The 25,209-nt window shown below is 44.3% G+C and overlaps 1 protein-coding gene across 10 annotated transcripts in view; it reads left to right on the plus strand.

Annotated features, from left to right (window-relative positions):
* Positions 1–25,209, plus strand: part of ARHGEF9 (Cdc42 guanine nucleotide exchange factor 9) — a 384,837-nt gene that overhangs the window by 184,596 nt on the left and 175,032 nt on the right. Inside the window, exon 1 of one of the 10 annotated variants that reach the window (XM_032228185.1) lies at positions 13,617–14,145. The exons of 8 other annotated variants lie outside the window; for them this stretch is intronic. The gene's annotated coding sequence lies outside the window, so the exon portion shown is untranslated. Of the gene's footprint in view, positions 1–13,616; positions 14,163–25,209 lie in introns of those variants that run through there. One more of the 10 variants, XM_032228186.1, reaches the window with a different exon arrangement.

Consider the following 25,209-nt stretch of genomic DNA (forward strand, 5'->3'; position numbering starts at 1 on the left):
AAGGCCTTCCCTAGGGGGTAGGGAGGGCCCCTGGTAATAGAAGATAATGAGATTCACTTTTGACTTTTGATTTTCTGGAGATGCTTTTCCTCCTGTCTTGCTGTTCTTTAAAGGAGCATTGCAGTTTCACAGGCTGGCCCTTTTCATCTCCGAAGACCATGAAATAGCATTAATTACGTATTCATTTATTCATCAGTGTGAAAGAAATGAAGAGGGACACCTGATTCTCAACCAAAGTTCTTTGGTCATGATCACATGCAAGTAATACCACCTATGCTTTAACTACCCCCACCTTCCCTTCTCCCCCCTTCCCTTTGTTTCCTTTTCCTTCCTCTTCCTTTCCTTTTCCTTCCCTCCCTCCTTTCCTCCATCCATCCATCTGAAGGATTGCAGGATTACATATCCATGGAGATTGTTCCTGCAGATCCCAATGGGCTCTTTCTGAGAAGAGATGGGATCTTTCAAATCAAAGACTTGGACTGGACCTCAAAGATAGTTTACTGACTTCTGAAAAAAACATCCTCAGCTAAGACGGTTCTTTGGGATGCTCTTCAGCCACTGCTGAAAACATCTCTAAGCCAAGAAGAGGGTCCCAGTTTGGTCCTCTGCCAGACAAACCTCACTGTCCAGAAGCCCTTTTTAATATTTAGTTGATGTTTCTAGACCATTGATTTGCATCAGGGCTGGTGAACACTATTGGAATTTCAAGTGTATATGTGTATTCTGTAGACGTTCACTCAAAATAGCTGCCATAAGCAGCAACCTCACTCTCTTTATTTTTAAGGAATTCCAAAGGGATATTGGAGGGCCCAGAAACATTCCTGAAAATCAAAACACTTGAGGCCAGTGCTTTGCAAGAAGGTATTTTAATATTTCATATTTGTAAAAATTCTAATAAAATTGGAGCACATGTAGAGCTTATTCTGGAGGGAATATCTGCAGGCACATTCAAAAGCAGACAGGACACATTAAGAAACCTAAGACTTGCATTTTACCTTCTGGAGCAACAGAAAGTAAATTTGTTCAGTCATCTGTGGGATAACTTTTTGAATGGTGGAAAATGGCTATCAGATCATCTCTTAATTATCACCCAACTGGGATAAGAAAACGGGGGATTGCATTGGTGCCACATACGCCAGAAAGTAGCTTTCAAGGAAGGGCTAGGGATAGCTATTGACAGATTGATGATAGGTCATTTTGTGGTGAACTGTTGTGCAATAGCAATAGCAATAGCAGTTAGACTTATATACCACTTCATAGGGCTTTCAGCCCTCTCTAAGCGGTTTACAGAGTCGGCATATTGCCCCCACAATTTGGGTCCTCATTTTACCCACCTCGGAAGGATGGAAGGCTGAGTCAACCCTGAGCCGGTGAGATTTGAACCGCCAAACTGCAGAACTAGCAGTCAGCTGAAGTGGCTGCAGCCTAACCACTGCGCCACCTCGGCTCTTTTTTTTAAAAAAAATTTTCATAACAGTTCCTCTATGCTAATGATCTAGAATTATTTTAGAACTGAACATCGGACAACATTTTAACACACATTTCCAGCAAGAATTTTAACCAAAATTCTTCAAAAATAGATGATTACAGCATAGCTGCCATGGTTCCAATAAGTCACTTGATCTATTCCTCAGTATAACAATCCAGGCCAACTGTCATATCAAACTGGTATGAAACATATTTAACCACACAAAGCCTATAGAATCCAGTATATCATATCGTATATCTTGGAATCTTAATAGCATTCATTATCAATGTGCAGATTAACAGGCAGAAATAGCCAAAGAGTCCTGTGTAATGCATGAAAGGAGATGCAAGCCCTTCTGTAAAAAGAGTAGGATAATATAGTTAAAATAGACAAAAGGTCATTTTGAGGCAAAATGCTTTGCTGCTGGGAATCAGACCAATAGATGAAACTTTATGTAGTTTGCAAAAACGGAGGTTTTTTTTTAAAATATGCTAGAAAGTAACGGCTTAGAACATTGAATAATTGGAGTTGGAAGGGACCTTGGAAGTCTTCTACTCCAACCCCCTGCTCAAGCAGGAAACACTACATCCTTTCAGACAAATGGCTGTCCACTCTCTTTTTGAAAGCCTCCAATGATGAAGCACCTCAATTTATGAGGGCAAGTTATTCCATTAGTTGATAGTTTTCACCATTAGGAAATTTCTCCTTAATTCTAAATTGCTTCTCTTTTTTGTTAGTTTCCATCCATTGTTTCTTGTCTTGCCTTTTGGTGCTTTGGAAAATAGTTTGACTCCCTCTTCTTTGTGGCAGCTCTTCAAATATTGGAACCCTGCTATCATGTTACCCCTAGGTCTTCTTTTTATTAGACTAAACATACCCAATTCCTGTAACCATTCTTCATATATTTTAACTTCCAGCCCCCCTAATCATTCTTGTTGCTCTTTTCTGCACTTTTTCCAAAGTCTCAACATCTTTTTTATGTTGTGGTGACCCAAACTGGTTGCAGTTTGTGATCTTACTATGGCTTTGTAAAGCGGTACTAGAACTTCATGTAAATTTGAATCTATCTCTCCATTAATGCAGCCTAGGATTGCATTGACTAATTGGTTAATTGTCAACAGACACTTTGTTCCACTGCTTTTCTCATGTTTTTCCCCATTTCAAATCTATTTATTTTTTTATTTTAATAGTTCAGCTTCATTGTCAACAATTTGTGTTACACATTGGTTGTGCTGAACATATAAGCCAAATATTTCACTGGCAATTAATTATATTTTTAAACAATGAATGCTTCTGAATTGTCCTGATTCAGGTTTGTACCTGAATGTGGAGTCCTAGATGCAGGTAGTCCTTAACTTCAACCATTCATTTAGTGACCATTCACTAAAACTATTCAAACTTACAATGACACTTTAAAAAGAGTTTTCCATTTGTGAACTCAGCCAGCTACCAACATGTCAATGGGGGAAATCTGGATTTGCTTAATGACCAACTTGCACATTTAACAGCTGCAGTGATTTGCTGAACAATCATGGCAAACAAGGCAATAAAATCAGGTGTGGCTCACTTAACAACTACCTTGCTTAGCAGTAGAAATTTTAGCCCCAGTTGTGATTGGAACACAAGGACTTCCTGTAACTGGAAACACAAAGGTTTCTATTGATCCTTTTAAATCTCTCCCCAGCAGGGCTTCCTTTCTCACCCAGAACCATCCCTTCCCTGATCCCCAAATAGCTACAGTGAAGATTATAAATTTAACCTATTTGGGGATCAAGGAAGTGAAGGCACTTGCTGATTTAGTTATTCTTCACATATACAATAATTCTTGACTTACAGCCAAAATTGAGCCCAAATTTTTCTGGCACTAAGCAAGACAATTGTTAAGTGAGTTTTGCCCCATTTTATTACCTTTCTCGCCACAGCTATTAAGTGAATCTTTGCAGTTGTTACATTGGTAACACAGTTGTTCAGTGAATCTGACTTCACCATTGATTTTGCTTGTCACAAGGTCACAAAAGTTAAACACTGCAACTGTCATAAATGCGAGCCAGTTGCCAAGCATCGAAAATTTGATCACGTGACCATGGGGATGCTGCAACAGTAATAAGTGTGAAAACTGGTCATAACTCACTTTTTTCAGTGCTGTTGTAACTTTGAATGGTCACTAAACAAGCGGTTAAGTTGAGGACCACCTGTAAAGTATCTGCCTTCAGAATCTACAGACTCCAGGTGATTAGCCACCATACAAACAAAATCAAAGATTAAATCACTTTTTTCTATATGATTATATATTCTGTTTATGCCATGATTGTCCATTGTGTAGGAACTCCCATCAACAATGTAAATCATAGCTGTAGAACTTTTATTGCAATCTTTTATAAGAAGGCTGGCATTACCCTCTCTTTTCTAACAGGGTTCTTACTCATGCCAAGTGTGTATTGATGGTTTAAAAAGGCTGAAAATAAAAATTATGATTGGAGTGAAATGAAATGTATTTTTCCAAACTACTCAAGAATTTGGTGACATTTGAAAGAGTAATTGATTTTGGTTGAGGTTTCCTTGGACAACGATCCAAGATTCTCCTGCTACTATCAGAAATTCAGGAGGAATGAATTGCAAAGACCAGAAAATAATGTCTAAATGCTATGGGGAGAATGAGGTTGTTAAAATCTGATGCACCTTTCTTGCCTCTATGCAATTCTTGAAGGATCCTGAATTCCACCTTTTTTCACTGAAGTATAAACTTTGGTTATTCATAGTAGTTTCTCCCAGGGGTATTTTGCATCTGCTATTTGCACTGAATTTCTAGACTCTGCTTCCATATCATAACATAATGGAATGGCCAGTAATGACTGGAAAGATAACGATCTAATCAGCAATGCAGTAGAGTAAATGGCTGGTATTGATATATGGAAATTGTTCCCAGATCAGACACCTGATACTTTCATTCTCCCCTTCCAAATCTTCCTGAATGATTCCTCTATTCCTAGAATTACTCAGTTTCTTCTAACCTACATGTGAGCAGGAGCAGAAATCCTATTATTGATCTTGCGGCTTGGAGATTATGGCTGTTATAGGCCAATTATCTGAAGTAATGCATAGGGAGAGTTAATTCCTTAGAATCTAAGGAGTCCCATAACCTTAATTCCCAGATGACAGAATGCTTTAAAAAAAATCTCCATTGAATAAAGTACCTGGCTCTATTTTTGTTTCTTTCTTGTTGTACTTATGCTACAAACTCAACCATTTGCTGTTCTTGTTTCCATAATATTGGAAATCAGTTTGCATTTCACATAGAAATCCCATTGGGCAAACCACATATTACTTACTTATTATTTATTTATATCTTCCCTTTGTTATTTTTTTACAAATACCTCAAGGCAGCAAACATATTCAACCCACCTTCTTCCTATTTTCCACACAACAACAACCCTGTAAGGTGGGCTGGACTTGGACAGAAGGACTGGCTAAAGGTCACCCAGTTGGTTTTCATGCCTCGTGTATCCAGCCTTCAGCTCAATACATCCAGCAATTAGAATCTGCCATTTATGGTCAATGATGCCACTGTTGAAGGTTTCCCCAATATTCAGCCAGAATCTACTTGCCATAACCTTACTCCATGACCTACATTCTGTAATGGAGAATGGGTCTCGACCTGCTTCTGGCTGACTCTCTTTCCATTGTTCGGTGAGTGCACTACCTCCTCTCTTAGTCTTGAGAAGACTACTCATTTTTTAGCTCTTCATCTTTATTGCCATACTCTGACCCTTTCCTAATTCCACTCAATCCTGCCTAAAACGATGCCCAGAATTCAATATAGCACTGAAAGGAGAAATCCAAAGTTGATTGGTCATCTTTAGGCAGATGAGATAGAAGATTCAGACAGAGCAGGCAAAGTCAAGGCAAAAGACATCAGGCAACAGGACCTTGGATAGCTCCCATTGGTGAAGATCTCTCTTTTTGGGATAGGGCAACTGTCCTCTCAACTCAATAGTTTTATGGTAGCAACTATTGTCTGTTAAGTACAAGTCAGCTTATGATCAGTGGCTATTCACAGAGATGACAGACCTTCTCAAGCTTATTCAAGACCCATATTTGAAGTTCTGACAGCCTCCCTGTCATGTGATTGCATTTGTGGCACTCGGCAGCCAGCCAGCTTGCATTTATAACCATGTGCATGACTGTAATTTCTGATGTTAAACACGCTGGTGTTTACTTCCGGTTTTTGGCAAAAAAAAGTCCATTATGGACAACGGATTTGGTTAACCACTGTGGCATTTGCTTAATGACCAGGGTGTTTGCTTTATTTCCACTATACAAATGGTCATAAAATTAAGTGTGGTCCACAGTGACCTGCTAACAATAGCCATAATTTATGACTGTAATTCTGGTTTCAGTTATGGTTATAATTTGAGGACTACATGTAGTCAATTGTAATCACTTTTAGAAGTGGGCAGGGAGAGATTGTGCCTGAATGGACAGTAGGACTTCCTAAAGGGTGTTTGTACTAAAAGGTGGAGAACAAAGGAAGAGCTTTAGTTTGGTGACCCCTGATCTATCCTGGTTGTGGGGGGATCACCTTCCCAGGGTCTTTGAATGCATGCTGAAATCACAGGGGTGGGCACAAGGAATAGTTGTAGATATTCAGATTTTTTTTTTTTTTGCACTAAAATATAATAGTGGAAATTTGCCAGATACCATATTGGAAAAGACTGTTTTAGACAAATAGTATCTTCAAGTCCTCTCGACAGACTTAATCAAATCACTACTGACAGATACGAATAAACCCCAGGGGTGTAGAATTCAAAATACCAGTAGGTGCTTTGTTGTGCTATACCTATTTCACAGGAATCTTCCCAGACAGGCAGATTCAGCTGGGAAAGACTAGTTGAGGCTCAATGACATTCAAGGACAGTCAGACTTGTATTCTCTTGTGTTTATCTAATGAGTCCATGCTAATTCCCTGTTTGATCCCTGCTTCCTACTGGGATGGTTGCTGTCCAACAACAATAGGACAAAACTCAGGAAGAAATCCTAGCCAAAGTGGCTTAGTTTACACTGAAAATTAAATTCCTCCAGATTATTTCTATCGCATTAAGTTAGATTTGTTTTCTTATGAACTTCTAAGATATTGAAACATTTTCTGAACTAAACAGCACTCAAAGCAGGCTCAGGTACAGCAGAGGTGGATTCCTCTTGGTTTGGACCGGTTCGGCAGAACTGGTAGTGGTGATGGCTGGCTGGCCACGCCCCTGAACTAGCCCGATCAGACGCTTGCCCTGCCTTGCCTTTGCCATGTGGATCCACAGAACTGCCTCCTCCTGCCTAAACACAGGTAAGCATTTGCATGAGCCTAGCCCCCCCTCCCCACTGGCCAGCATCTCCCAAAGCTTCTGGTGTTGCAGCTGCCCCCCTCCCTGCCCCTTGGAGCTCCAAGCGGCAGGCGGTGTGGCGGGGGTGAGCTCTCAGCACTTTTTCCACTGGTGGGAAAAAATGCTGAGGGGAATCCTCACTCACCTTTCGCCAGCTGCCTGGAGCTTCAAATAGTAGCTGGGGGGGGGCAGAGGCGCTGAGTTCCAAGTGGCGGGTAAAAGGTGAGCAAGGATCCCCCTCAGCATTTTTCCTGCCTGTGGAAAAAGTACTGAGAGCTCACCCCACCACCGCCTGGCGCTCCAAGCGGAAGAGGTCCTCACCTGTTGCAAAGAAGTGGTGGCTCTGGGTGCACCATGCCTGCTTCGTTCTCTTTGAGAGCTGCTTTGCAAACAAGGTGCAAAGCGGCTCTCAAAGAGAACAAAGTGGGTGTGGTGCACCCAGAGCCGCTGCTTCTTCGCAACAGCCAAGGATGGAAGAATTCACTCAGGAGTGAAGCCAGTAAGGAAGACAACCAGGTGGAGGGAGGCATAGCCTGAGCTCTCTGAGACGGGTAAACAAGTGTGGGGAGGTGAAGGGGGGAGAGAAGAGAGAGCGCTGGACAGGAGCCACAAGAGGAGGAGGAGGGTGGAGGCTCTTCTTCTTTGCCCCTGCCTGGAGAAGGATGCTTCTGGTGCAGGAGACTGAGAGAGGGAGACTCAAGGTGGCTCTCCAGCCTAACCCAGAGGCAGCTGGGGGTTGCTCTTGCCCTCAGGCAACGGCTCTGCCTCCTTCCCCCTCAAGCCTGGCAAGGAAGCCCGCTCCTCTTGCTGAGTTGTCTCCCCCCCCCAGCCAGAAAAACCAGTTAAGGCAGAGACTGCTCCTCCCACCCTCCCATCAAATCCACCCAAGGAAGGAGAAAGAGAGAGGGGGGGGAGACTGGCTCAGCCGAGCTGCCTCTTCTTCTGGCTTGGGGAGAGGCAGCTCAGCCTCTGGATCTGACAGGAGGAGCAGCCTTCCTTGCCAGGCTTGAGGGAGGGATGGAGGCAGAGCTGTTGCTCTGAAGGGGGAGGGAAGGTCTCTCCCAAGTCTGTCCATCAGTATGCGGATGATACACAGTTGTATCTGTCCGCCCTGTGCCATCTCAGTGAAGCGGTTGACGTGATGTGTCAGTGCCTTGAGGCTGTTAGGGTCTGGATGGGGGTTAACAAGCTTGCACTCAATCCGGATAAGACCGAGTGGCTGGTATGTTTCCCTCCCACTAATTGGCCAAGTTTTCCATCTCTCAGGCTGGGGGGTCAAACAGTATGCCCCTCAGACAGGGTTCGCAATTTGGGAGTCCTCCTGGACCCACAGCTGACTTTTGAACACCACTTGTCGGCTGTGACCAGGGGGGCATTTGTCCAGGTTCGCCTGGTGCACTAGTTGCGTCCCTACCTGAACCGGGAGGCCCTCACAACAGTCACTCGTGCCCTTGTGACCTCAAGACTGGACTACTGCAATGTGCTCTACATGGGGCAGCCCTTGAAGAGCATTCGGAGACTTCAGCTTGTCCAGAATGCAGCCGCGCGAGCGATTGTGGGTGCACTTCGGTACACCCACGTTACACCTATCCTCCGCGAGCTGCACTGGCTGCCTATTGGTCTTCGGATACGCTTCAAGGCGCTAGTCGTCACTTATAAAGCCCTTCATGGTATTGGACCTGGGTACTTGAGAGACCGCCTGCTGCCAATTACCTCCAATAGACCGATTAGATCCCACAGATTAGGCCTCCTCCGAATTCTATCCACTGGCCAATGCCGACTGGCGACCACCCGGAGGAGGGCCTTCTCTGTGGCTGCTCCGGCCCTCTGGAACGAGCTCCCCGTGGATATTTGAACCCTCACCACCCTCCAGGCCTTCCGCAAAGCCCTTAAAACCTGGCTGTTCTGACAGGCCTGGGGCTAATGAACTTTTGTCCCCCCTCGAATGGTATGGTTGTTGTGTGCTTTTAAATTGTGGTATTGTTTTGTTTCGTGTTTTTTCTTTTCCTTATTTTTAACCCCCCCCCCCCTTGACTTGGGTTGTGAGCCGCCCTGAGTCCCCTTCGGGGAAAAGGGCAGCATAGAAATATAATAAATGAAAGAATGAAATGAAATGTCTTCTTTCTTGCCCTCCTGTGGCACCAGTCCGTAGGGTGAGGGCACGGACTGTTTGGGGCTGAGGTAGAAGCAGCCGTGGTGGTGGGGAAAGCAAGACTTCTTTGCCAGCCACCCAGTAGAAATTTTCACCGGTCGGTGGGCGTAGCTAAGGGGGCATGTGACTGAGTGGGCATGTATGTGAGTGATGTCAAGTTGGCCACACCCACTCAGTCACATGCCCCCTAGCCACGCTCACCGAACCAGTAGTAACAAATTTTGAAAGCCATCCCTAATGTACAGGTAGTTCTCAACTTACAGCAATTTATTTAGTGCCAGTTCAAAATTACAATGGCACTGAAAAGTGACTTGTGACAGTTTTTCACACTTATGACTGTTGCAGGATTTTCATGGTCACATGATCAAAGTTCAGACACTTGGCAACTGACTCGTATTTAAGACTTTTGCAGTGTCCCAAGATCATGTGATCCTCTTTTACCACCTTCTGACAAGCAAAGTCAAGGGGGAAGCCAGAGTCACTTAACAACAGTGTTATTAACTTAACAACTGCAGTGATTTACTTAACAACTTGGGGCAAGAAAGTTGTAACATAGGGCATAATTCACTTAACAAATGTCTTACTTAGCAACAGAAATTTTGGGCTCAATTGTGGTTGTAAGTCAAGGATTGCCTGTATATGTTGTCTGATTAAGATGACCTTACCAAGAGTTACAAAATGAATTGCTTTTGTGGATGTGTCACAGACGCACACGTTACAATTAATGCACAATGGATAAAAGTTACCTCATGGGAGGTTGTGAATCTCTAACCTCAGAAGGCCATGTTGCCCTTTTATTGATGGTCTTGACTGATTAACTCATCTCCATTGTGAAACAAAGATGGTGATTCAACTGAATGGAATCAACAATGCCACTGTATGAAATTATGGTGAGACTACAGTTGAAATGCTGCATTTTGGTCATTACAGCTCTAAAGGGTATCTCATAACCGGGAAAATGTGCAAAAAAGTGCAATGGACATAATTAGGAGGCTTATAGCAGTTTTTCTATGAGCAAAGACTGCAAGATTGGAGAAAGCTATACACAGCCATGTATTATAATGGAAAATGTGTCTAGAACAAAGTTGTCTTCTCACAGAATTCAGAGTCATCCATTGAAACCAAATGTGAACAGAGGTCTCTTGAATGAAGATCTTTCTGGGCCAGGTTAGCTTAAAACAGTGCCCAGCATAAAAATTATCCTGCTATTTTTGTTTGTAACATTTCACATAAAAATATTTTTTTCAACTTTTGTTTTAAAAGCTCTGTGATCTGCTCATATGATGTGGTATTTTTGCACTTAATTAATGGGTGGATGGCCAAAGGGAGGATCTGAATGTCTAGTTTTAAGCCATCTATTAAGATAGGCTGGGAATTGTACCTAGACGGTGCAGGAAATGTACTTGCACTGGCACTGAGCTCCGGCCTATTTCATGTATGGCAAGTAGAATAGAAGTAAGTATATATGTTTAAGTGGTGAAGTAGTGATGAGATTAGGCATTTGAATTAGTTTATCAAGTCCCAGAAGCTGGAATATATTTAAAGTCATGCACACTTTCAGAAAAATGCATCGAGTACTCATTCATTTAAATGCATCATTCGGAGTAGCTTCCAGTCATTAACTTCCAGTTGGAAACGGGTCACAATTAATAGCCAGAGAGAGATGTTGAGTGCCCTGAAAGCTTTCTATCTTAGTTAGTGAAACAATATCATGCCAAATAGACTTGCTATTATGGTCAGATCTGCAGAGGGAACAGCCATGGCACTTGTGGGTGGGGAAGAATTGAAACACTCTGCATGAATCTACGAGCAGCAGCCTAACCTGAATCATGTTTAGTAAAGCAGGATTTGGAACCACAAGACAATTTCATCGAATTATAGGGCTGGAAGGGACCTTGGAGGCCAACTAGTCCATCCAACTACCTCATGCAGGAGTACTTGCATTATTTCAGACAAATGCCTGTCCAGTCTCTTCTTGAAAACCTCCAGCAATGGAGCACCCAAAAGTCTGGGAGTCAGGCTGTTCCATTGATTGTTTTCACTGACAGGAGATTCCTCCTTATTTCCAGGTTGGATCTCCCCCTGAAAAGCTTCCACCCAGGGTTTCTTATCCTGCCCTTGGGTGCTATGGAGAATAAACTGATTTCCTCTTCCCTGTGGCAGCCCTTCAAGTAACAGCATAACAGAGAGGCATCTTGGGGGTCTTCTATCCCAACCCCCACTCAAGCAGGACATCCCATGCTCGTGATGGAGAACCTATGGCATATGTGCCACAGGTGGCACGCAGAGCCCTCTCTCTGGGCACACCAGCCGTTATCCCAGCCCAGCTCCACCGCACATGCATGCACCCCCCCTGGCTAGCTGGTCTTCGGGTCTCTACCATGCATGCACAGGGGGGCAGGGCACATGCAGGGGACATGCATGCACATGCATGGGGGTGAGACACGTGAGGGCATTCACATCACATTTTGGGGGTTTACGCATGTGCGCACTCCCTACGCCCCGTTTTGGGCCTGGAAAGCCTCCTGCACCAACCTGGAAGCCAAAAATGGGCATGAGGGTTGGGGTGCATACGCAGGCAGCACTTGCATTTGGGGCTTTTGTGTGTGCATGCGCTTTGGGCCCTCGGCACCAAAAAGGTTAGCCAGTCGTATCCTCTACCATTTCAGACATGGTTGTCCAATCTCTTCTTAAGAACCGCCAACTTTAGAAGATGTGATGGGAGATATGATACCAATCTTTCAAAATCTGAAGGTTTGCCACAAAGAAGACAGTATAAATTTATCTCCCATAATTTCTAAATTGAGAACCATGGGTGGAAACTAAGATCCAAGCATGGAATAACCAGAAATTTCCTGACTGTGCAGCTATTAAGCAATGGAAGAGTCTGCCTAATGGAAGAATCACAGAGGGTTCCCTCATTGTGCGTGGTTTTTAAGCAAAAGTAGCCACTCATCTGGGATGTTCTGAGGACTCCTGGTGGACAGCCAGAAGTCCTACCTCCATTCCAACCCTATGGTTCCATAATGTGATTTATATTCCCAAGCGGTGTATTTGAGTTTAGTGGTTTCTTGCTTCATGTTTTGGGCAAACCCCATTATGGACTGTAGACTGTAATTAATGACTTAATACAAGTTGAGAATGGAAGTTAGGTGTTGTTGGCATGAGGGCAAAACAGCACTGGGGATTAAATTTTAGAACACACAAAAAGAAATATTGGACAAGCAAGCTGGTTTGAAAGTTGTGAAGATCCATTTTTCTGAAGAATGTGGCACTTTAGAGCTTTTGGGTTTCCTAGAACAGGGGTGTCAAACTCAATTTCATTGAAGGCCACATCAGGGTTGTGTTTGATCTGGGGGTGGGGGGAGAACGTAGCCAGCTCAACTTCACTCGTGTCAGGGGCACCTGTGGTAGCCTGAGTGCTCCGCCAGTGAAAATGGGCTCCCAAGCTCCTATTTCAGTCTGGATGGTCTCCTGCAACCCTCTGCCAGCAAAAATGGAGGTTGGGAGGGCCGCCTGGGGCCCTCTCGAGGCCCGTTTTCACTGACAGAGGCGCCATGGGCAGTCCTTCACTGTTTCCAGGGTGGCCCTGTGGGCCAGATCTGGTCTTGAGTTTGACACCCCTGTGCTAGAAGTAACTTGAAATGTCTGTGGGGGCCTCTTATTTTGATAGTCCAGCGACCTCTGTGTGTTTTAACTATGGTAATTTAAAGCATGCTTCCTTCTAAAGACAATGTCCAGTGATGACATGGCCACTGATGAGGGCAGTCTTTGTTTCAGCTGTGTCACATCATATCATATTCCAACATACAAATGAGTGACAAATAGAAATGAATATTTGTAGCTCAGGATTGAAATGAGAGCTCCTAGGTGCTCTCTGAGCTTGTTTTCTTGCAGACGTTTCATTACCCAACTAGGTAACATCATCCGTGCTAGCCTTCCAGGTCTTTCACAGCTTTCCATATGGGTCTCTTCCCAGTTGAAGCTGTTTTGTCACTATATGCGTGGCTGTGTGTGTCATATGACTGAAAGTTTTTCCCCTGCTAGAAATAACCTGTGGATAGAAAAATAGCATCTTCTGGTTCTGAGCCTAGTTTTTAGTAGGAGAGATGATTAGAGAGGGAGGAGAGAGAATGATGACAGATGTAGATAAATGATAGCTAGATTATATGTATCTATGTATGTATGTATGTAGGTAGGTAGGTAGGTAGGTATGCGATAAATGATAGACAAGTAATGTGGATGGATTAATGGATGAAAGACAGGTTTTAGATGGGGGGTGCTTCTCTTCCCCCCCCCCCCGCAAAAAAACCTCGCAGGATCGCATTTGAGCGAACCGTTTCCTCCCGAGGGGTCGCCAAAGGGATCTGTCCCGACCAAGAGCGCGAAGGTAGCGTCCGCGGAGGCGAAGACCCTCCCGGGGAGCGCCGGACTGGCGGCCGCTTCCCTGCCCGGCGCGCGCTCCCCGTCTTGGCTGGACTTGGCCCGGCGGCGGCGGCGGCTTCGGATCTACGCGAGGCAGGGAGCGCGCGCGCGTCCCCGCCGGCCCCCGCGGCTCCCTCCCGAGCCCCCGGCGGCGCGCCCGCCGCCCCCTCCCTGCCTCCCTCGGCGGCGGCGGCGGCAGCAGCCCCCCTCCCTGCCTGCGTCCCCCCACGGCGGCGGCGGCAGCGAGAGCCGCGGGCCATTTCTTCGCAGCCGGCTGCCGTCGAGCATGGTGGCTGTATGGACAGTCTGGCCGAGCAGCGGTTGACAGCGCCCGGCCTGCCCGCCCCGCCGCACCTGGAGCACTACAGCGTCTTGCACTGCACCATGACCCTGGACGTCCAGACGGTGGTGGTCTTCTCCGTCATCGTGCTGCTGCTGCTGGTCAACGTGATCCTCATGTTCTTCCTGGGCACCCGCTGAAGGAAGGAAGGAAGGAAGGACGGGCGCGTGTCTCCCTCTCCGCACCTGCCCTGCCCTGCCGCGGCCCCCCGCTCCTCCTCGGGCTGGAGGCGGCAGCCCTCCCGGCATCAGCCGCCACCGTCCCCGGCCCCCCGCTTGACTCCGCCCGCCCGCCGCCCGCCGACGAGGAGCCTCCTGGGCCCGCTACGGCGGGGCCTCGCTGCGCGGCGGGGGCTCGGAGCAGCCGCGCGATTCAACATGGCCTCGCTGTGAGCTTGTGACGTTGGTAACTTCTGCCTCGTTCGCCGCTCTCGTCTCCGCCGGGTCCCCACTGGTGCCGGACGGGTGGGAGTGGGTTGGGGTGGCGATGGGCCGGCGGGCTCCGCGGTCCTCAGCCGCCTACGGCCTCGCCTTCGGGAATCTGGAACCTCCCTCCCCCGCGGCAAACTCCGCCGGGCGTGCTTGCATGTCTGCATAGTACACGGGAGCGTGCCTGCACACGTACCTCCGGGGGGACGTGCGCACGTGCTGCATGCAGGTCGGCTGAGCTCGGCCGCCACACAGCTGCCTTGGCGCGACCTCCGACGTGGGCGGGAACTGCCTTGGGGCTCACTGTCGAGCTTGCGTTCCCCTGGTTAAAAGTGGGTTGCGGTTATCCCGTTGTATGAAAGCAACCCCTCTAGTTACCTTTTGTTCGGGTTTAGGAGGCGGACTCTGAAAAACGAGGGGATTCAGTGGTCTACCCTAGTTAAATGTCTTGAAGGACAGCTGCTGGCTTCTTTTGCATTCTCTTTTAGGCAGGATCAGTGGCGGATTTTGTTTGTATGTGTGTTGTGTATACACATATAATGCATATATAAGGGAGAGTTTAAATACTCTTTTTTCACATCAAATCATTTTCATAGGTCTATCTATTGATCTATCTATCAAAATGACCTGATGTAAAAGAACAGTACTTAAACCCTTGGTAATGTATACATATGTACTTTTGTGTACATATGTATCTATATATGTCTATACATTGAATATCCAGTTTGCCAAGAAAATGTCTTCAAAGTGAAGGCTACAAGAGCTTGCACTGAGAGATGCTACAGGAAAGGGAACATGGTGAACAGCTTGAGCCACAGTTGAGGGATTGGGCATTAGCAAAGTGGTGTATGTGTTTGTGTAAGTGTGTGTATCTTGTTTGATTCTGTTGCCTTGACAGCGTGACTTGAATCCCCAATCTACCAACATCCTCCCATGTTACTCGCCTCAACAGGCTGAAAATGCAACAAGCTGCTGTTGCAAGTTTCCACCTTCACAGATGAGTAGAAAAAATAGGGTTTTGATTTTTTTTTAACAATTTCCCTTTTCATCCTTTTTAAAATAAAAAGAGCGGAGGGAGGGGATAAGATGCAAATCTTGACCAATTGCAAAAGTAATCTAGTACCAGAAGGGCTGACTTTAATTGACCCTGATTTCATTCAGAACAGAAGTCTCAAATTGCATCTTACCAGATAAGGAAAAGATGAATTGCGTGACACCAGGTAAAAGATGCCCACTAATTTTTCTGTTAAAAGTGGTCCTAAAAGGAGAAGTATATCACACATGTCAAAGAGTTTAGAGTAGCAGGGATGCACAGGAAAACCATGTGGGTTGCAGTGAAGGCATTACTTTAGGTGGTATGCCTCTCCTCCAATTTAGGGTACTGTTGCCTTTTCCTTTTGAAATATTTCAAAAATATCTCCCCTGGTGTTGCTGCAGAGCAAACATTTCCAAATTATCCCTTTTCTACCATAAATGATCAGGGTTGTCATAAATATAAATCTAACCAGATACAACCAGGAATGGCTTCCCTATAGACAATGTAACACAGAGCAGGGCAGATTTAAGCATCTGGAAAATGTTTTTTTTGTTTTTTTTGTTTTTAGGATTTAAATACAAGGTAGCAGCAATCATCAGTTTAAAGTACAAATTATTAAACTATGTTTAGTAGTGGTGGGCACAAATGGAAGGGAAGGGTTTAAATAAACATTTTTAATTTTAATTTTCATAAATTTTTCGTAAATTTTGAAGTGTTATCTCAATTTCCAACTTTTCTTTCGTGTTGGGAAGGTGATGGTAAACACCGGGACCAGTCTGAATTTTCTGCAATTTCAAATAAAGGGTGTTTGGAAATAAGTAAAAAATAGATAAGCGTCTTAAGCTGTTAGAGCCAGAAGGAAGGTTAGAAGCTGCGTGCCTAAAGAGATCTGAATCACCAATCTGCCTATGGCTGGGTGCTGTTGATAATAGCAATGATTGCTTAAGGACTTGACAACTATTATTGTAATAGAAGATACAGTTTGAATTGGCAAGGACTTGGGCTTCTAGTAAACCTTTCTAAAAATATCTACATACTATCTCTCTCTTCTTGCCCCCCTATTTATTAATATAGACATAGAATTTAACACAGAATTACAGAGTTGGAAGAGACCGTGGAGGTCTTCTAGTTCAACCCCCTGCATGAACAAAAGACCATATACCATTTCAGACAAATGGCAAATTAAACAAATTAGTGTGACCTCTCTTTTTTAGGAAAAAGTTGATTATGTTTCTTCTTTTGATCTTGGATTGGTGGAGATTTGGTCAGAGCTGTGGAGGAGTTGGAAGAAGGAAGGATATCTCAGAATGTTACTGCTGTCCATAACATTAGTGCTGAACATGTTGGCCCAAAAACATTGTTTTAGGGATGTGCGTGGTGATGAAACAGTGCTACCATCAGCATCATGTTGGTGGGCAATTGTGTGTGTGTGTTTGTTTATGTGTGTGTGTATGTGTGTGTATGTTTGTAGCATTCTATCATTTTTTACACCTCAGGGAGCCCTTTGGAAGGAGGATTATGTGGGATGCATTTCAGCAAAATCAGACAATTTTAGGTATGTTAAATTAGAGATGTAGATTAGCTGATGGCTACAGGCAGGCATGCTGCTTCTCTTGCTTGAGAGTAAGGTATGTTCTAGGATACAGGTCGTCCTTGACTTACAACAGTTCATTTAATAACCATTCAAAGTTACATCACTTAAAAAGTGACTTTATGACCGTTTTTTCCACAGTTATGATTATTGCAGCATCCTCATGGCCATGTGACCAAGATTCGGATGCCTGGCAACTGGTTCATATTTATGACGGTTGCAGTATCCCAGGGTTACATGATCCCCTTTTGCAACTTTCTGACAAGCAAATATCAAATATCCAAAATGTTGGAGTTTACACATGTTGTTGAACTGCATGTGACTGGAAAGCCAGGGAGTTAGATGAGACAAAGCAGAAACAAAGAAATCTAGAGTCTTAATTGGGTCAAGGAATATTGATGTGTGGAAAACAGCTTGCGGCCTTCCTCCCTGCGCTTTGGTTCCTGGCCTCCATCACTCTCAGTCAGCAGGACCAGCGGCAAAGGAACATGGGAATTGAAATTCTAAAGCTTCTGCATTGTTGCAAACTGCCAGCTCCTGTTGTCAATTCAACCTGAGTTTTAGAGAAGCCCCAAAGCCACAATGGTCAAAAAACAGACAATGTACCAGAGTTTGGCTTTCACAATGACAGATGAACAGTAGCTCTGTAGTCATCTTCTAACTAATAGGGCTAATAGTAACGGCAGAATACTCTGAGGGTGGATGAAACTTTGTGGAAAGCTTTGCACAGCATCCTGTCTCAACAGATTCCAAATCCTCACCTTGGCCTAAAGAAAGAATTCCTGAAGTTAACGAGGCTTTCTGGTTAAAGGCCATTTGTAAAGGTAGAGGGGCCCCTGAAGACTGGATCTGGTCATTTGGAATTGGAAAAGTAAATCTTTGGTGGTCCAAATGTAGCTACAAGCTAAAAGAGCTTCTTTTTGGTTGCCTTCTCTTTGCAGCAGGGAAACACAACCCTGAAAATTAATCCTTGAGGTGGTTCGATCTCAAATCTTCCCTGAATTCTCCTGCAGACTTCAGTTTTTGCTTTCTGGCCTTGGAAAGGGCTCCAAAATTGGACATTTGCTCTGTGGCACAATTAGGATTAATCCAGAACCCCAATATTCTCCCCCTCCCCAGCTTTTTCCCCACTTTGTATACCCTGCCTGGGTTAAGTCAGAGGCGGAGAGGCTGTGGAAGGGGAGAGTGAGCTGAGTCCCACACAGAACCGGATGCTGAATTGGTGGAGATTTCCTCCCGACAACAGTAATGCAAGAGATGAAGAGCCCAGCTAATAACTAAGGCTGCCTGCATGTTGCAGCTGGAAACCATCAATGCCTGAGTGCCTCCTTAAAGCAGCCTTAAAATTATTGGCTGCCATTTCCAAGCAGGAGGCTGTTGAGTGTATCATAGCAACTCCTGTATCATTGTATGGCTTGGGGGGGGGGGGGGTGAGAGGGGGAGGGGAGGGGGAAAGGAGGAATCCATTTCTCCTTAGCTGCAATCCAGTGCTTTTACACTCTAGGTCCCTTTATAGATCACAGAACCACATTTTGCATCCTCCCAGTTCTCCAGGTTCTTCAGGGGAAGGAAAGTCACATTTCCCCATTTCTGGATCATCTGTGCAAAACCCAGGTGCAAAATCCGCAGATGGTGTGCTTGAAGCTGCCTTTTTTCAAAAGATGGAGTAGATGCTCTTTTAATTTTATTTTTTATTCTTAGTGCTGTCCTGGATCTCTCTTTCCTGTCCTGACCAGTCTTTTCTTATGCATCCCCCCTCCTCCTCACCAGCTAGGTTTTGAATTTCACATGCTGAGGGGTGGTAGTGATGGGAAATCGCCACGATATTTTGGTCTGGTGTTTACTGTCCTGGAATTAAAAGCTAGATAATGAAAACTCTCCACTGCCGAGGAGGAGAAGCACCGGCGAGGATTTGCTGCTGATCCCCCCATTTCAGGCAGTGAGTAGAGAGCTGGCTTCACAATGTCCTACTCTTTCTGCCTGCAAGGGCTCTCTCTCTCTCTCCCTCCCTCCCTCCCTCCCTCTCTCTCCCTCTCTCTCTCTCTCTGGTATGCATGAGTGTTGGGGGGGAGGAGAGTGAGTCCATTGGAAGCTAAGAGAGACGCTTTCCTCTTAAGGATCTTAAAAGCCGCATTCTGGCTGTCCCTACGTTCTTCTCTCTCTGTTCAGAATGTTCTTTGATTTCTTTTTGGATCTGGCCTTCAGTACACAGCCCGACCGCTGTGTATAATGACAGCAGGAAAATTGCCCCAAATCAATGTAAGTCTTCTTCATCCAGTAACATTTATTTTAAGGGGTAGCAGCCACTGTGGATGGCTTTTGTCTGTTCTGTCTCCCCACCCAACCGCCTCCTTTGCCTTTTCATTATCTGCACAATGTAAGGGGTGCTGGATTCAAGAGGAGAGGAGAGGCTTCTGTTCTCTCCGTGCGGTGGGTGAAGACTGCATGGTTGCTTGCTTGGAGGTGCTTTTCAGGTCTGATTTGGCTTGCTTTGTGGGTACAGCTCCCTGGGTGGGAGGCAGCTCTTGGGGGTGGTAGGGAAGGGAAAGGTGGGGGGGCTTGGTTTGCTCTTGATGCCTTTGGGTTTGAAAATTGTGGGCTGGACAGGAGAGGAATTCAATGTATTTCATTCACAAATCTTGATTGTGCAAGGGGGATGGAATAGAAGGGTGAGTTCTCCTGATGGGAGCCTATGTAAGGATCCCTTGTGTAGGATAACTCCATAATTGCTTGGGGGTTGTTGCTGGATTTTTTTTATGGGCTTGTAACAGCTTTATGGGTTGGTGGCCTAAAGCAATTTTCTCCCTTGTGAGAGGAAGGGGTGGAGGTCCTTCACTTTTCATTGGGGTTGGAGCGGGCAGCGAAGCATCAGGACTATCCGATTGGCGTCCTGCCTTTGGACAATGTCCACCATTGAACCCTAGTGAGATGGTGTCACGTTCTGTGGCTAGCCTCAGCCAGAGTGGATCCGTTTGGCTTTTTGTCAAGCACTCCTTTCCAGGGAAATGCTGCCCTGTTTCTGGAGCTGTAGTGATTTATTTGCTGTTGCCTAAATATAGATGGTCTTAGAAGCATTGGAAGAGGAGTTGTTTCTTTGGTGAATCTTCCCTGGTACCTAACTTCTCCTTGGGGAAGAGGAACAGTTTTATCTCCTAGATAACTAATCACCGGCAAATATTTTTATTCTTTATGGTTCTCTCTCAAACCTTGGCTTTTAGACGTTATTTTGGCATCCCATGTTGTGGGTTTCCCCCCCTTCTCCTCTGCTTTCTTTTCTTTTCTTTTGGGGAACATGAGCTTCTGCAGTAACGGACAACTTGCTTTCCTTGTATATGTTGAACAGAGACTTTCTTCTTCTAGTGATTATATTATTTTTCAGTTATATAATCCTTTGCACATTTGCTCAAAAGAAACACCATGATATCCAGTGGTTACTTCTTGATTAATGTGTGCTGAATTGTAGTCCCAAACTGCATTATTGAATTCAAAAGGTGTGAAGTGATTTACAGAGCAGTCGTGATAAGGTGGTAAAACAATCTGAATTCATATTAGGCTGGATCTATACTAAGCTGCCTCCTCTACATAACGGCTTTTCAGGAGAGTATATTGTGAGCTAGTAGTTGCATTTCCTCTGTAGTTTCATTCCGAGTCGGTCTTGTCTGCTTAAAGCTTTGAAAATCCTTTACAAAGTAGAGCATTAGAAAGAAGAGCATTAGCTCAATTATTTCCAAATTGTTAAATTAAACTGAATTCCCACTTAAGTACATAGTTTTGGAAGAAGGAATCTTGCATTTCAGCAGGGTTCTTTAAAAAAAAATCATAAGAAAATGAGTGAGGCTATTGAGCAAGTATTGTGATGGAAATGAGATCACGAGCAGAGTTTTGATGTGCACCTTAATGAAGTGAGTGGGAGGAAGCGCTGGTATTTCCTTGCAGCTTTGGTCTTCTTCCATCGGGTAAACCCCATGGGGTCCATGGGTGCTTTCTGGGGGAGAAAACCATACTGAGATTTTTTTTTGCAAAGAGCAACTGGTTCTGCTTTCAACCATCATGGTGGATCTTGGGATCTTGGAAGGGAATGTCATAAATTATTATCGTGGTAATTACTAATTGCCAATTCCTGGATATATCTAGAAGAAAGAAAAACTCCCTTCTGGGCAGAGAAGAGGGAGGAGGAAGGGGACGAAGGTGTTCACATCAAATATAGCAGTAGCTGGAGTTCCTTGTTTGGGAAAAAATGACAGTGTGAACATCACTAAAGAAGAAAGGCAGGAATGCAAGTTTCTAACTGCTTCATTTCCCCATACCATAGTTTTGTTTGCGCTGCATTTGGCATTTGAATTGAATTAATTGAATCCTTTATTTGCCCATGTGTGATTAGAACCCAAGAAATTTGCATCCCTGCTTTGGAGTAAGACCTGGTTGCTATTGATATAATGAAATTGATAACTTTTTCCCTCCACCAATGAATGCAGCATCACTTAAGGGATTAATCCTATTGAAGCCTTTTCAGTTGTCTTTGGAGAAACGTTGCAGAGCTTCAGGCTGTAGCATCCAAGCAGGTTGGCCTGGAATTCTGGAAACCACTGAGGAATTAAGAGAGTCTGATTGATCCCTTTCTCATTTTTTTAATCACTTGACAGGATTTGTTTTGTTGTGCCTTGTTTTGAACTCAGGCATTTAGGAACCAGGAACGTAAAATAACTCCAGCGATTCATTACCAAATAATGTATGGGGGAGATTTTCTTTCTGCAAGGAGAACTGGTAGTTTTAAAATGATCTCAGCTGGTTTGGATTGAAATTTTGGAACAGGCCATTCGTATCCTAGAAAAATGTTTATGTGTCTCATTCGCCCTATGCTTACCTATAGCAGGCTGAGTTTCAGCGCCTTGCCCAAAATGAGAAAATGCCTTTCCCAGATGTTTTCTGCTTTTGAGACTTAAAAGGGGTGCAGACTAGCATCGATATGCTCAGATGAAGCTCCCTTTTAGACTGTGCAGTCTTTGGAAGAAAATGCTCTGAAGGATTGTAACCTTTGTGTGGCTGAGTGAAGGAAGACTCAGGAAGAAGGGGGGAGCTGGGTTTATTCCCCCAAAGCTGAGCTCCAGATTGTGCCAGGTTGCAAAGAGAGTCATAAGCCAGGGGGAGAGTCTCTTGCACTGGGAATTATCTGCCAATGTTTGTGTGTTTCTTTGAGCAAGCCATGACAATCCAGTGAGGAAGGGGACACTGATTTACAGAGGAACCGTGCCCCCGATTCTTCCATTTGGTGAGAAATGTGGACATTCTCCTGGGTTGCACATGGGACATAATTGCCATTTAATCTTGAATTAATTGCCTACCTTCTTCCCTGTAGTGGCGAATGCAGGGTTTTTAATCCGTGACATATTTGGTTTTGGAAAGAAAATTCTTTGCTCACATAAGGCACTGTTTTAGTTTTCTTTGGGACAAGTCTGCTGGATTTCTCATTCGTTCGTTCGTTCATTCATTCATTCATGTGTTTATTTATTTATGGCTGCCCAGCCTGACATTTATAAAGTGGACCTCCCAAGAGGACCATCCTTAAGGTGCAAGGTCGAGATGGACCATCTGCAGGAGAGGTGGAAAATGGACAAAGAGAAACTCTGGGTTGAGGGAGGACTTCCTCTTTTGTAATTAGAGCAACATGGCCAGACTTGGACTGCTGAAGCCAATAGCAGCAGATTCAATCTATTTTCAGAAACCTCCAGTTCTTCCATTTTTAGCACACTTCTCTCCTCCTCAGACATTGGTATCAAACTGGCTCTGATCTGAGAACCTAGAATGTTTCTAAATAAAAGAAATTATTCTGTAAATAAAATTGCCCTTGCAACGCTAAAGTCTATGCATGTTTTGACCCTCAATTTTGTTTTAGAAACTTCTCTTTGCATCCCTGGTCTTTTGCTTCCCTATTTACCGAAGGGTAGCAGATTTTGCTGAATATACAGGTAACCCTCAACTTAGAACCACAACCGGGATCAGTACCTCTGTTGCTAAACCATGTGGTCATTAAATGAGTCATCATGGGATTGTGTCTGAAGTTACACCTTTTTTGCCACCGTAGTTAAGTGAATTTGGCTTCACCCATTGACTTTGCTTGTCAGAAGTCAACAATTTCATATTGGACAAAATGGGTGGGGGTCACGGCTGGGATTGCCTGCAAAAATGCTGAGACCACATGTGCTCCAAGGTGCTGCACATGTCATAGGTGCATGCCAATTGCTAAGTGCCCAAATCACAATCGTGCAATTATAGGAACCTGTGACAGTTGTTAGGTGTGACGACTGGTCATAAGTAATTTTTCCAGCACCATTGTAACTTGGAACAGTCGCTAAGTGAATGGTCGTAAGGACAACTTGTATAACTTCCAGAACAGGAAGTTTCTCGTTCTGATGGATGAGTCACAATTGGATTGTGCAACTTGCGCAACTCCAGAGTGATTCAGCTTTCCAGGATGGTTGTCTGACTATATGTACAGATCTGCCAGTTGGAGAAGACCTGTCCTTTCCCCTTTTCACTTCCTCTGCTGGAAATCTCCCCTTCTGCCCTTATCTTCCATCTGTGGTGTAGCCCTGCCTTTGCACTAAAGGTTAACCACGATGGCTTAATGCCTGTTTTATTTTTAATAAGGTTTTCAAGCTCTTTCGTCTCCAAAATTCTGGAAAAGATTCAGGGCTTTGGGCTTGCATGAACCCCTTTGCAACTGTATTAGCAAATTTTGATGAAGGGAAAACCACGCTGTGAGGAAGGAAGGGAAGAAAAATAGCTGAGAGGGCAATGTGCAGTTTACTCAAGGTCGTCATTTTATTTGCACACATGTTCTACAAATTGCAAAGTGGCTATTGCTTCCAGCATGGACGAAACACCAATAACAGCAGCACGCAAGGCAAAGAAGATGCCAAGGGACAGGAAATGTGGGAATGTTTGAAAAAAACAAACCAGCAAACCAAAATTATTTATTCTCAGAGACTGGTTTTTTTCCCCCCAAGAGTAAAAGTCCTGCTTTCCTTCTTGGGGAGGAGATCTTTACGGTTTCGATATCTTAAATGCCTCCACATGAGGGCAAGATGGTCTTTCTTGGTGATAATTTGTTTTGGTACTTTCTAGAAACATTCCCTACCAGCACCATCACATTCACTTTGCTGGGTTTTTAATCTAAATCTTTTCCAGTTTTCCAATTTTGTAGGTTTGTCTAATCAGATGGGTTTTGAAGGCCATGTTTTACCCCTGTATTGCTAACGTAATGTTGATCACAACAGCTTTCATTTTTGAGCATTGTTTCTGGCACATTCTGACCTGTGTTCAGTTGAAACATATAAATAGTCCTCAATTTATGATCACAACTGAACCCAAAATTTCTGTTGCTAAGCAAGAAAATTGCTTAGTGAATTTTGCCCTATTTTATTATCTTTCTAGCCACAATTCATAAATGAATCACTACAGTGGTTAACTTAGTAACACGGTTGTTAAGTGAATCTGGCATTGACTTTGCTGGTTAGAAGGTCGCAAAAGGAAATCATGTGACCCTGAGACATTGCAGCCATCATAAATACACACTAGTTGTCAAGTACCTGAATTTGTCTATGGAGATTCTCAGTCCTCCAGGTCCTGGTTGTCCCAAAGGTGCTTTTTCTTGTGGCAACTGGACTTTTTTGTTTTTCTTTGAAGACGTTTCGCTTCTCATCTCAGAAGCTTCTTCAGCTCTGACTGGAGAGTGGGGAATGGAAGGATTGATACTCCTTGAAGACAGCTGGTCCTTTGCATCCTTTGAGAGAGTACTTGAGGCCACCTGGAGGTTTGTCTCTGTCCTCAGGGTCACCTGAGTGGTGCAAATCGGGGGGGGGGGGGGAGAGCCTTCTTGGAACTGCTGAAAGGACTGTGTTGTAGACTGGAGATAGATGATGTCGTATCTCTCCCCCTCTGTTCAATTTGGACATCGATGGCCTCTTTGACCCCACTTTCAAACCAGCCGTCCCCTCTGTCCAAAAATTTTTAAATAAAATTTTTTTATTAGTTTTATTACAGAAAAAACACAAAAAGAAAAGCATAATCTTTCATTACATCTTGTAGAAAGCGTATCCATTGGTCACAAGTACATTTCGTGCGTTCTATCCACAAGCACATATATTCCATTCAGTTTAAATTGTATATGTTAAAAATTTATATATTTTACTATCACCATACCACAATTTTCATTTAGTTAAGATTTCAAAAACACAGCCACCTGCTGGCATTTTTTTCCCCTTCCCCCAGTTCCAGTCAATCTGCCATATCTTTATATCTTTATAACATATTCTAAGAAAAAGAAAAAGTCAATTGGTAGGACATCTAACATTTCCTCTCTCTAACATATCTTTATTATTTTTATAGTTAACTAGG

This window comes from Thamnophis elegans, chromosome 12 (genome assembly GCF_009769535.1).
Source record: "Thamnophis elegans isolate rThaEle1 chromosome 12, rThaEle1.pri, whole genome shotgun sequence".
Classification (NCBI taxonomy): Eukaryota; Metazoa; Chordata; class Lepidosauria; order Squamata; family Colubridae; genus Thamnophis; species Thamnophis elegans.